This window comes from Tachypleus tridentatus, unplaced genomic scaffold (genome assembly GCF_004210375.1).
Source record: "Tachypleus tridentatus isolate NWPU-2018 unplaced genomic scaffold, ASM421037v1 Hic_cluster_2, whole genome shotgun sequence".
NCBI lineage: Eukaryota > Metazoa > Arthropoda > Merostomata > Xiphosura > Limulidae > Tachypleus > Tachypleus tridentatus.
This window is the reverse complement of record NW_027467782.1, coordinates 43,158,193-43,170,111: the sequence shown is the minus strand read 5'-3', so window position 1 is coordinate 43,170,111 and position 11,919 is coordinate 43,158,193. Positions and strand designations below refer to the sequence as shown.

The following is an 11,919-nucleotide window of genomic DNA, read 5'->3' as shown; positions in this document are numbered from 1 at the left end:
TAAAAACAAGTAAAAGAAAAGAAAAACATCTGTAAGTAATCCATAACATGAAAAATCTTCAAACCTGCTATCAAAGTATGCTCTACAGCTAAGGAAAATATGGACCTCATAATTCAATAGTAGTACTTCAGATCCAAGGAAATAATAGATATGATGAATTACAAAATTTTCCTCATATAAATAATTGTTATTATTCTGTATTGAGTTTGGTTAACTTACTGTCTTGCCTAGAAAAAAATTATTTTAAACTATGATATATAAATAAAAGAAGCTTTTCTAAGAGATTTTGAATACTTGTCCAAAAAATAATACTTAACTTTGTACACTTGTCTTTCTACTTATGTTTCAACAACTATCATCCAGGTAGTTCTAAACCTAAATATTCCATTATATTTTCCCTTCTACTTATTACTACCAATAACTTAAACTGGTATCAAATTGTTTTGTTTCTTTTTCTTGGAAATTAAGTTTGAATGGTGCATGAAGGAAACTTCAAAGACAAACACACTGAGAAATCGGATCCTCCCCAAAAGTGATTACTTGTTGTGCTACAATTCTTTAAACCTGTAATTTGTTGCACATTTTGCTGGAATTATTATAATGATTCCCTTAAAACTGTCACCATACTTTATGAAATTTCAATTTTCTTAATTTTACAGACAATAACATGGTTCAGGTTAGTTTTCATAAAAGAGACGTACACATTGTCAGATGCTGTCACTGTTTGGTGGATAAAATCAGGATTTTTGGCTGAATACTGGCAGTATCCACTCTGGTTTACGGAATTTTTTCAGAAGGAGAATTTTCTCAAAAGAAAGTTTCCAAAAGCAATGAACCATCATAAAACACAAACTTTGAATTCAAGTCTACATTTCTTTTTTTTTTTTTTTTTTTTACAAATAAACCATTATCAGTTACACATAAAACTACCCAATAGAAGTGCATATTTAGTCTTTTCTATTAAAGGAGAATACATTTAGTTAACCAAATATTCCATCAATTTCACAGTACTGTATTTTGACTATTAAAAGCTGTACTTTGACGGATTCACTGAACATATTCATAAGTTCTTTTCTTCCAACAATAGTGGAAATTTCCATTCTTATTCAAAATACACAGAATAATAATAATAATCTTCAGACCAAATATACTGAAGAAATCTAACTAACTGTAAACATTATATAAACAAAGGAATGACTGAAATGTTTTGTAGATACCAGATATTTAGACTAGTTAGAACAGTTTATCAGTAGATTCATTGTATGATGTGGTCATACTGAAACAGATATGTATTTTAATTTATCCATTATAAATTCCTACTTAGTTTTGCATTGCCCCAGGATTATCTTGTTACTTTTTGTTACAAGTCAGCCTCTTGGACTTAATCTGAGACAGCACTTCATATCTCAATTAATTTCTCTTGTGCTACCTCCTTCTCCCCAGGATATTTATGCTCATCAGGATGCCACTGTCTGGAGAGTATCCAGTAACGAGCCATGATCTCTTCCTGTATAGCACTGGACTACAGATTTAAAACCTAAAAATGAGAGGAAAATATTACTTGTATGACTTTCAATGCAAGTTCATTTTGCTATAGTTTGAGCATTTGAAATAATATCTTACCATGCAGCTCTGTACCATAGGTAGTGCAAGAGGTAAGTAAAAATGTATCTGAGGATGGATGGTATAGGTATTAACTCTTTTATTAATAAAGCAGAGAACAATGTTTCGATCTTCTTGGGTTAACCTGAAGATAACCAGCCATTCTCAGATACAAGAAGTAAGTTTGTCCAGGACATAAACTTGAAGGGGCACTAATTACCAGCTTGACTAACAAAGTGAACTTTTTGGATTTGGTTTGGAGAGAACTGGATTTATTTGTCTCACAGAGCACTAACAGACATCTGTATGATTTACAAGAAACAAATCTGTTTTTATAATGTGATCTGAGATGTATAAGGAGACTATGATAATATGCAGAACCAAAACCTGGCCTTTTGTACCAGTAGAAATCAAGCTTCCAAGACACAACTGAAAGCAGTTATGGAGGATGTCACCATTGACCTTCGATCAGGTGTTCTGTGTGTTTCCCATTTACTATAACAAGAGTATACAACCAATGCAACATGTGACATGGTGAATCACACCGGCTTGAAAATTTTCCTTTATGGTTCATTACATTATCACAAATGTTAGTTATGATAAGTTCCACCAACACAATAGGCTGTTGCTTTGGCTTCCACCTTATTAATATCTATTGGTTTTCTCTTTCCAGTATCATGACTTGTGTCACAACCAAGAACTGGTTATAACACAAATCATACAGGAATAACTTTAGCAACCAAATGTTTATTTATAAAGATACAAATGCATGTGATGTTCTAAATGTGTTTTTAACACATTCATAAAGCAGTACCAATTACATAAATTTAAATATTGGATGTCTATGAAAATTGGTTTAGATTCATTTTATCACTTTATGTATGAGAAGATGGTAGAGAAAAGGCAGATAAGCATTGCTCATTTTACTAGCCTTAATATGAGCACTAAAAACAGATATCAAAGTTTGTCTTAGAAAAGTGAAATAAATAAGCTATTATGCTAAACATATTTTTTACATTGTTTATACATTTCTTCAGTTATCTCTAGTCAAAAGTAAATATGACAACAAAACCTATCTAAATAATATATTAATTTATCAGAGAAATAAAACAACAGGAATAAAATATTAAAATGTGAAAATTCAATTTATTTGGATCTATTACCTTTAAAGCATTTCTCTCTACTTGCAGATCAAATGCTTGAATTAATTGGTGCCATCTTTCTTTCCAACCATTATACTGAGCAAAGACATAAATATCTTTCATGACAGATTTAACTTCTTGTCACACAAGACTTGTGAAAAAAAATTCTTAGCTGCATCTCAACACTTCATTTCATTTCCATTCTGATCTGTCACAGTGCAGTTGAAATATAGCCATGAAATCCAGAGAGATCTACAATGCTCTACAAAAAAAAAAGGACCAAGAGTCGTTTTGAGATACAATGTCTAGGAAGGGGTTTTCTTTGCCATTTCTTAGAATACCAGTTAAAAAAACACTGAGAAGACACAGTTTAGGTCCCAAAAGTATAATGGGTATGTCAAGTAGGCACCTAACAGTGGCCACCAGAAGGAGCCTTCTTCTCATCCAATGTTTCCAACAGGATGAATACCTGAAGAAAAAAGCATATGCACACTCAAGTCATGTTCTTTACAAAAGAACAGCTATTTCAGAATTTCTTCTAACATCACTTTTTTTAAAAACAAAATACACAAATAACATAACAATGAATGAAGTGGACATCTCAGACTGACTATATTGTAAGATAAACATAACAAAAACACTTCAACAGCATTAAAGTAAAAAATGATCTATAAATCAAATTATTATTCAGCGAATGGTTAATTGGACTGCACTCTACCAAACTGCATTAAGGTGGAATATGCACTGTATATCCTCTTACACTTTATAACATATCAACATATTAAGAAAGCACATCAATTTTAAGACTTCTATGTTTATTTTTAAAACCAAAACTCAGTAAATAAAAATAATAAATTACTAATTATATTCAAGCTAAAGAATATACTGCACCTTTCATCAACTAAATTATGGTGAAAAGTAAATCTTTATCTTTGTACATTTCAAACACAAACGGATAAAAAAGCATGAAACAATGTTTGGAAAGATTCAACAGTTAGGTATAATTAGAACAGGAGGTAAAAAAAAATTAATTTTACAGTAAGTTCGCAAAGCAGAAGGTAGTGATAAATAGTTTATAATAGTTGTGATCAGTGGTGGGATTCAAAAATTTTAAGAAGGGGTTCTCTCAAGGGAAGGCCTCAATAATAACGTGAAGGCTGAGAGGAAAGACTATGCCCTGTGGTTCATGGAGACGGCACTTCGCGCACCCCGTGTCATCTACATCGACGAGATGGGGTTCAACGTATGGACAATTAAGAAACTGACTGCATTCACTTGACGAACTTTGTCAATAATACGGTCTGTGATTTTCTCATTAAATCTTTCTTGTCGAAATGTGTGATGAAGTGTGACGCAATCAGTTTCCACGACATCAACAATTCGACGGTATAATTGAAGCCATGAACGGGTTCGCTAAGCTCAAAAATTTTTAAGAACGGGTTCGCGCGAACCCCTGCGAACCCCCTGAATCCCACCACTGGTTGTGATCTTTTAAAAGCCTGTTTTGAAACCTTTTCAATGGGTATATTTACAGTAACTGTGCACTGTAGTAACTTTCCATGTCTGATGATAATACTAAAACGTAGGAATTGTTGAGATTTTGTTTTTAAACTTATAAGAACATGGACAATCTTAGTGAGTGGATAATAACTTTAGTAATATAAAGTTGGGTGTGAAACTCTTGAAAGAACTTGTATTTTGGGTGAGAGGAACATAAAGGCATTGTATAGAAATAAAATAAATTAGATGTGATAAGTAAGTAAACAGACTTCTCAAATTTATCTGTAGAAATTCTGAAAAAGGTATGCTGTATGTGCACTCTTTCATCAAACATTAAGAACCTGCTAAAGTCCTGATTTGATCAACCACACATTGGAGCATATTTAAGCAGTGAAATACAGTCTGAAGTACAAACTTAGAGTTAAATAACAACTCCTATTTTAGTTAGACCTGGTAGTTAGGGTACCCAACTTACAATCTGAGAGTTGAAAGTTCAACTTCCCATAAATGAACATGTTTGACCTACACAGCTGCCAACTGGCTTGCAAATATGCTGGCCGACCCAAAACTAGTTCAGATTATGAGCATAAAAAAAAAAAAGAATAACGATGTACTGCTTTTCTCCCCCCTCTGACTGAGAGGGAAACAGCTACCCGTATATTTTACGACAGTAACCTCTTCCACCGAGGCACGTCAAAAACCACCGTTACAGGTGGTGTCGTATCCACCGCGACGGGTAGAACGACAAACTTACTAGGAAAACGCCGCACAGTGTTCTTAAAACCATCACTTCTCGCAACGTTCTTTTCGCCCCAATATATTGTTTCAATGCACCATTACGTTTGTTCATGCAATCTCTCTCGGCCACTTTCATTTTTTGTTCGGCCATTTCTTTACACTACGGCAGTCGTTTTCGCTAGTACTCACCACCTGTGTGGAAACGGGCCGTAACCAGCCCACACGTCCAGGGCACGCCGGGTTAACAGGTGAGAGGAGGCTGAACACAATGTGTCCATCCAGTCTCAGACAGACTATGCCCCCTATATGGAGAAGGAAACTAAATTTAATGCCATCAGAACCCAATAGTACGGCATTTTAAAGTGCAGTAAAAGTCGAAGGACCAAGCGGGAAAGTTCCGCATCGCAACCCTGAGCTGCGCCAAATTGGTGCTCAGTTTTGAGTGAAAAAGTGGTGAAAATGAACGCTTAAAAACAACGTTTTTAACTATCAAAGTGATTTGGACGATTCCTCCCACTTTTCAAATTTCCCCGAACTCATCTCACATCGATGCCCGCTTTGGCATCACTCAATACGGAGAAAATTTCTTAAAGCCGTACTCCTTTTAAGTCCGTCTCAGACATACTATGCTCCCTATATATAGAAGGAAACTACATTTAATGCCATCATGACTCAATAGTACGGCCTTTCTATGTGCGGTAAAAGGCGAGAGCTTATGCGGGAGAGTTCCGCGTGGCTACCCTAAGTACCGTCAAACTGGTGCTCAGTTTTCAGTAGAAATGTTGTGAAAATACTCCTTTGAAAAGAACGTTTGCGACTATCAAACAACTTTCGACGTCTATCGCAAGTCTCGACGGCACTTTCCGCATCTACATCCACAACAACGTCGAAACACGCATAGCGTGTTCCACCGAGTATATCTGTCCGAAGGGCAGAAAGAAACTGCGGGTACTCCGCGGGAGAAGGTGATCGAAATGCCGACGAAATCCTCTAGGAACGTCGAATCGAAGGACCCGCCGCCAACCGTTCGGGCACTTTTCGCAACGGCTGCGTCTAGACGTCCGACACGTTGGAGCAAGTTGCTGTTGGTCCACGCACGCGCGAAACAGGCCGAAAAAATGGGTTACCCCGTCGGTAGGCGGCGGGTGCGAGTGTTTAAATTTCCCGCTCGCTGATATTTGCTCTCAGACTCTGTTCGAGGTGTCCCGAGGCCAATGCGTGTGGGAAATTTAAATACCCGCGCCCGCCGCCTACCGACGGGGAACCCATTTTTTCGGCCTGTTTCGCGTGCGTATCCAACAGCAGCTTGCTGTGGCGTATTGTACATTTAGACGCAGCCGTTGCGAAAAGTCCCGAACGGTTGGCGGCGGGTCCTTCGATTCGACGTCCCTAGAGGATTTCGTCGGCATTTCGATCACCTGCTCCCGCCGAGTACACGCATTGGACTCGGGTCACGCCGAATAGAGTCTGAGAGCAAATACCAGCGAGCGGGAAATTTAAACATCCGCGCCCGCCGCCTACCGACGGGGGAACCAATTTTTAAGAAGTTTTAACGAATAGCCGTGTTTTTCAAGGATTTTCTAAATGTCATTGTGTTTGAATGTTTTTCAGGAGGTGTGTGATCAGTCGTAAGGTGCGTGCTCACCAACCTCTTCGCATCGTTATCTAAACTTTTTAATTTGACTTGTAAGTGGAGTAACGAAAACGGCGTCAAATCTTTTGAATTTTCACATAGTTTTCGATGACTAAGGTACACCTTTCAACCCTAGTAGCCAACAGCAGTCGATTTAACAGATTTTCGTAATTTAAAAGCTTCGTAGCTCTTGAATTTTGACAGTTACAAGTTGCGTCATCTGTAGAGAGTTTAGGAAAGATGGTTTGCCACATTGATCAAATTCGACCCTCATAAAATACGAAAATATCTTCGTATGTCCGTGGTTATCAATAGACTCAAACCAGTGTGGCAAAACAATGAGGAATAATATTCTACATACGTCCTCCATGTTTCATCAGAATTCGAAATCCTTGGACTGAGTTATAAAACAAAAATAGTATAAAAAATCTATCCCCATGTTAACGGATATGGCTGTAACCTTGACCCTCCAACATCCAATCATTTCTAAGTTAGATCATTGTCCAAAAGTATACCAATTTTCGTTTATATCCATTCAGCCGATCATGACAAATCCTGCTGACAAACACACATAAATAAACACACTGGGATGAAAACATAATCTTCATCATCTTCAATGGCAGATACAATGATTGGTTTAAACCACAGGAAGTTACTTTCTATTTTTGGAGCAAATGGAATTCTGTAACGTTTTTTGTGTGCAGGAAAAAAATTTGTTCACTGCCTTGACTAAGGATTTAAATGAACTGTCAGTACAGGATAAATGTCAGCTCTGTCCACAGATTTAGCTGCTGTTTCATCAGTCTTTTTTACATAGAAACAGTTATGGATATACCCGACACATAATACCCAGATATTTTCAGTTACCTAATTTTCAGTGTTTAATTTTGAAAGCACACAAAGTTTAGATGCCTTGTAACTGTCTGGGTGCACGTAGTCAGACGCATTAGTTTTCATAATCCAGTCGAAGTTAAAGAACTGGTACAAAAACTGTTAAACTGGACACACATGAGTTCTATATAACCACCTTAAATTGGTTAGAGATATTTAATGTGGGTAGATATTATTCTATACTTAAAGAGAAACTACTTATTTGTTAAATTGTTTAGTAACGTTTACCAGATATATTAGTGTTATTGTTTGTTTGGGGAAATTCCGTCCAAAGCTACACGAGAGCTATCCACGCTAGCTGTATGTAATTTAATAGTTTAAGACTAGAGAGAAGACAGCTGGCTTTCACCAACCATCGCCAACTCTTGGTCTAGTCTTTACCAAAGAATATTGGATTAATCGTAACATTATAATGCCACCACGGCAGAAAGGACGAACATGTTTCATGTGACGAGGATTCGAATCCATTCCCCTCATATTACGAATTGAACGCTCTAACTATCATGTTATGTCGGGCCATTAGGCCTAGAATATGGATCTAATTACTTAACGGGGCAACGCTTGAATTGTAACCTTACGATACATTTACATTTATTATTATAGATCATATACCAGTAAATATATTTTAATGGATGATTCTGTCCAAATAATCACATTTTTCATAAAACAAGCACCACCTACTTAGTTTCTGAAATATAATGTTTGATGATAAATATGTAATTAATGTGTTAAAATGAGGCAACACTCATAGTTTACAACAAAGGTTTATTTTCATATCAGTTAACTACTATCTTGTTTTACAGTAAAATGGTAAAACATAAGGACAAACACGGTTATTAAATTTCAAGTTTTTCACAAATTAACAAAAGTTTATATATTAATGTTATATTCCAGTACTAGCCCAAATATATATATAATAATAACTGTGGGCTATTTTTAGGTAGGATTGTTTGATCTGTATCAAAAATTATTCCTGTTCTCGAATCTCTTGCGGTTCTAGTATTAATATTCATGATGTCCTCCGATGACACAGCAGTATATCTTTAGGTTTAAATTTCTAAAATAAGGGGATAAATTCCCCTCAGTATAGACAGTAGATAACCAAATATTCATGACAATTTCATTCTCCGAAAGAAAATACTTGTATTACATTCTTGTATGTTTGTAACTACGTCAGTCACAATGACTATCCGATAGTCCTTTGTATGGGTTTTCTGTCAACATGAAGGCCAGGACTTGACTGCACAATGCACGTACGTACACCCTTGTGCAAATTAATTGAAACAAAACGGGAAATTACGATTTTTTCAATGTTTTGCGTTTTATTTCTGAGAATCCAAAAATTACTCATAAATTAATACATGATATAACCGCCTTTATTTTTCAGCAGATCATTAATCCGCTTTGGTATCGAGTCCACGAGTTGACTGCAATCTTTACTAATTTTTGGATCGCGGTACCACATCTCAATTAGCTTATCTTGTGTATTACAGTCTTTTGCCCGAAGTCTTTCTTTACAAATCGCCCAAAGATTTTCAATAGGATTTAAGTTCGGAGAGTTTTCAGGCCAGTCCAGCACCTTTATTCGCGTTGTAGTCATAAAATTCTTCACAAGTTTCGACGTATAGTACAGAGTTATATCTTGCTGAAAAATGCCAGATCTATTTGGAAATCTCTTTTTCAATTCTGGAACGACTATTTTCTGCAAAACTTCGTGTACTATGGTCCTCGCATTATACCTTCTATGATATGTAAGGCTCCGACGCCATAGTAGCTGAAAAAGCCCCAAAACATCTTCTTCAAGGGATGTTTTACGAACTCATTGATGTGAGATTCTCGACGTTTCTCACCTGGAAATCTGCGAACATGCAGACTTCTTTGACCCTGTACGAAGAAATGAGTCTTGTCACTGAATAACACCTTCCTTCCTAATTGTTACTAATTTTTCAGTCTCATTGAGTCATTGTGTAAGTAACACATATTAACATATACCTACATGAAACATAGTAGAGTTTTATATAAGTAGAAAAATAATCTATTTAAAAATGTAAAATATGCCATATATCTGAACTCTTATTTTACAATACAGTAAAACTACACTTACTAAAATCATTTGTTGTTATTTTCAGTCAGAAGAGCCTTTTAAAATGACTCGAAAAGCGAGTGTGTGTTTTCTTCTAGCAAAGCCACTTCGGGCTATCTGCTGAGCTCAGCGAGGTGAATCGAACCCCTAAATTTAGCGTTGAAAATCTGTAGACATACCGCTGTACTTGCGGGGGGGGCTCTCTAAAAGCGAAAACTATAAATCTAGTGTTATAATATGAAAAGATCAATGTTGTCTCTTCGTCTTGTGGTGATGGCATCATTCTAGCAGCACGCCATTTGGCATTAATGACATGATCATTTTATGCTACCTGATAACATCCTCGTTTTTGGAAAAACATGGGCTTTCATATTAAGTATTTGAAAATTTTTTTATTAAAGTTGGTTATTGCTCAAACTTATATATTGATTAATTTAATTTTGTATATCACATATATGTCATCACCTAATTAATTTATTAATATTTAATTAAATAAAGTATTAACTAGATATTAATTAAGAATTTGCACTTCACCATATATTAATCACATTATTAATTAATCTTTAATTAATAAATCTCCCCCAGTAACACCTCAACCACTCTCCCTCCTGGTATTGTCCTTTGGCAGATAGTATGTGGCCAGCAAAATGTGCTCACATCTCTAATGATTCCTGGCCAATGGACATAACTAGTGGATCTATTTGCTATCTTCTTTGCTCTTAGGTGTCCTTGCACAGTCAACTCGTGAATTAGTTTCATCATTGAGTCCTGTATTCTGTTGTTATGATTTGCTGCACTTCCCCAGTATAATTTCTCTGTTTGATGTGGTACAGCAATTCCTTCTAATACTCTGCTCTATTAGTGCTCTGTCTTCTGCTCGATTTTCTTGAGTTCTATTGGTGACTGCCAACGCGTCTTTGTTTATATATATATATATTACCATATATATAGTCTTTGATACGTCTCCTTTGTCTTCTGTTAAATTTTCTCCCAGGCATTGTCCCCAAGTTTCTGCAATGGAGGGACTTTCTTTTATGATTCCTTCAGTTCATACAAATCCACATTCGGGATGACCCTTTTTGACATTTGTAAGATCTTGATGTCTTGCTTGCTCTTCTTTTCTTGATCACTTGTGGTGACCACCAATGGTTCATCAATCTTATTTCGGTCTGGTATCTGAGTTTCTACTAGCTGGTATGTTTCAAATAATTTGGTCAAATATAAATGTTTTATACTGTTGTCTCCAGGTCTCCCCCATAATATAGTGCATTTAACTTCATTTTTTTTTTAATTTAATTTCATTATCTTGAAAGGATAATTTAAAATGTTCCATAACTCAGTTAAAACATCCCATAATTTAAAGTATTTTGCACCATAACTTACATGTTTCATAACTCTCAGAACAATGTAAACTATTTCATAATAAACCTATTTGACAGCTTCACTATTTTATTAACAACTATCAAGCAGCTTGAGCAATTACAAAACAAATATCACACAGTTGAGCTATTATATAATACTACTATTGGAAAAACATAAGGTATTTCATAAAAGAGCTATACTTGTGTTATGTAAAAATTCAAGTTAAGACAGCTTGTGTTGCTATTCAATAAAAGTGTCAGGTAAATTGACCTTGTTCATAACACAATTGAGTTATCACACATCTCAAATAAACTCTTTCATAGTGTGATAAAGGTAACAAATAATTTGTTGTGTCTCACCAGATGGATATCTGTTGCTTCTCCTAATAAGCCACCAAAGGTGATAATTGGAGCAATACAGACAAAGTACAGAAAGATAACAGAAGCTACAGTCTGAAGAGCTAGAGCATCCTCGAAATCACTCAAATACCAGAATTTCTTTCATTTAATGTTGTTGATCAAGTTACCAAATAACCTGAAAAGAATTAATGAGAAGATATCTTAATGGTAAACAAAATGTGAAAAAAATACTTAATTCTTATGGTATATAATGGTTATATTAAGCTCTTTGATATACTTTCTTCTGATAAAAAGTTGTTTGATTTGTCACTAAATTTTGCACAAATATATTTGCAGGGTATTCACAGTGACCATTCCTGATTTTAAAGTGATAATTTCTGGAGTGGAAACAGCTATTTAAATATCACCCATCACGAACTCTCAGGATATTCTTTCCCAATGAATAAGAGGATTGACTATCACATTATAAAGCCCCTATGGCTGAAAAAAAGGCGAGCATATTTCGAAAAGTGTTTCAACCCCATGCCAGACCCTTAACCATGAGCCCTTCCAACCTTATGGAAGGAAAAATAAATTTATTCCTTTTACCTTTTATTATTTAAAAAAATC

The 11,919-nt window shown here is 35.5% G+C and overlaps 1 pseudogene across 1 annotated transcript; it reads right to left on the bottom strand.

Moving 5' to 3' along the window:
- Positions 1-402: 402 nt before the first annotated feature.
- Positions 403-5,133, bottom strand: LOC143243253 (uncharacterized; annotated as a pseudogene). Its single transcript, XR_013024245.1, has 4 exons — positions 5,085-5,133; positions 3,101-3,213; positions 2,766-3,049; positions 403-1,537 (listed from the first exon to the last, which is right to left on the bottom strand). The product of XR_013024245.1 is annotated as an uncharacterized LOC143243253 (transcript).
- Between the last annotated feature and the right edge of the window lie 6,786 nt (positions 5,134-11,919).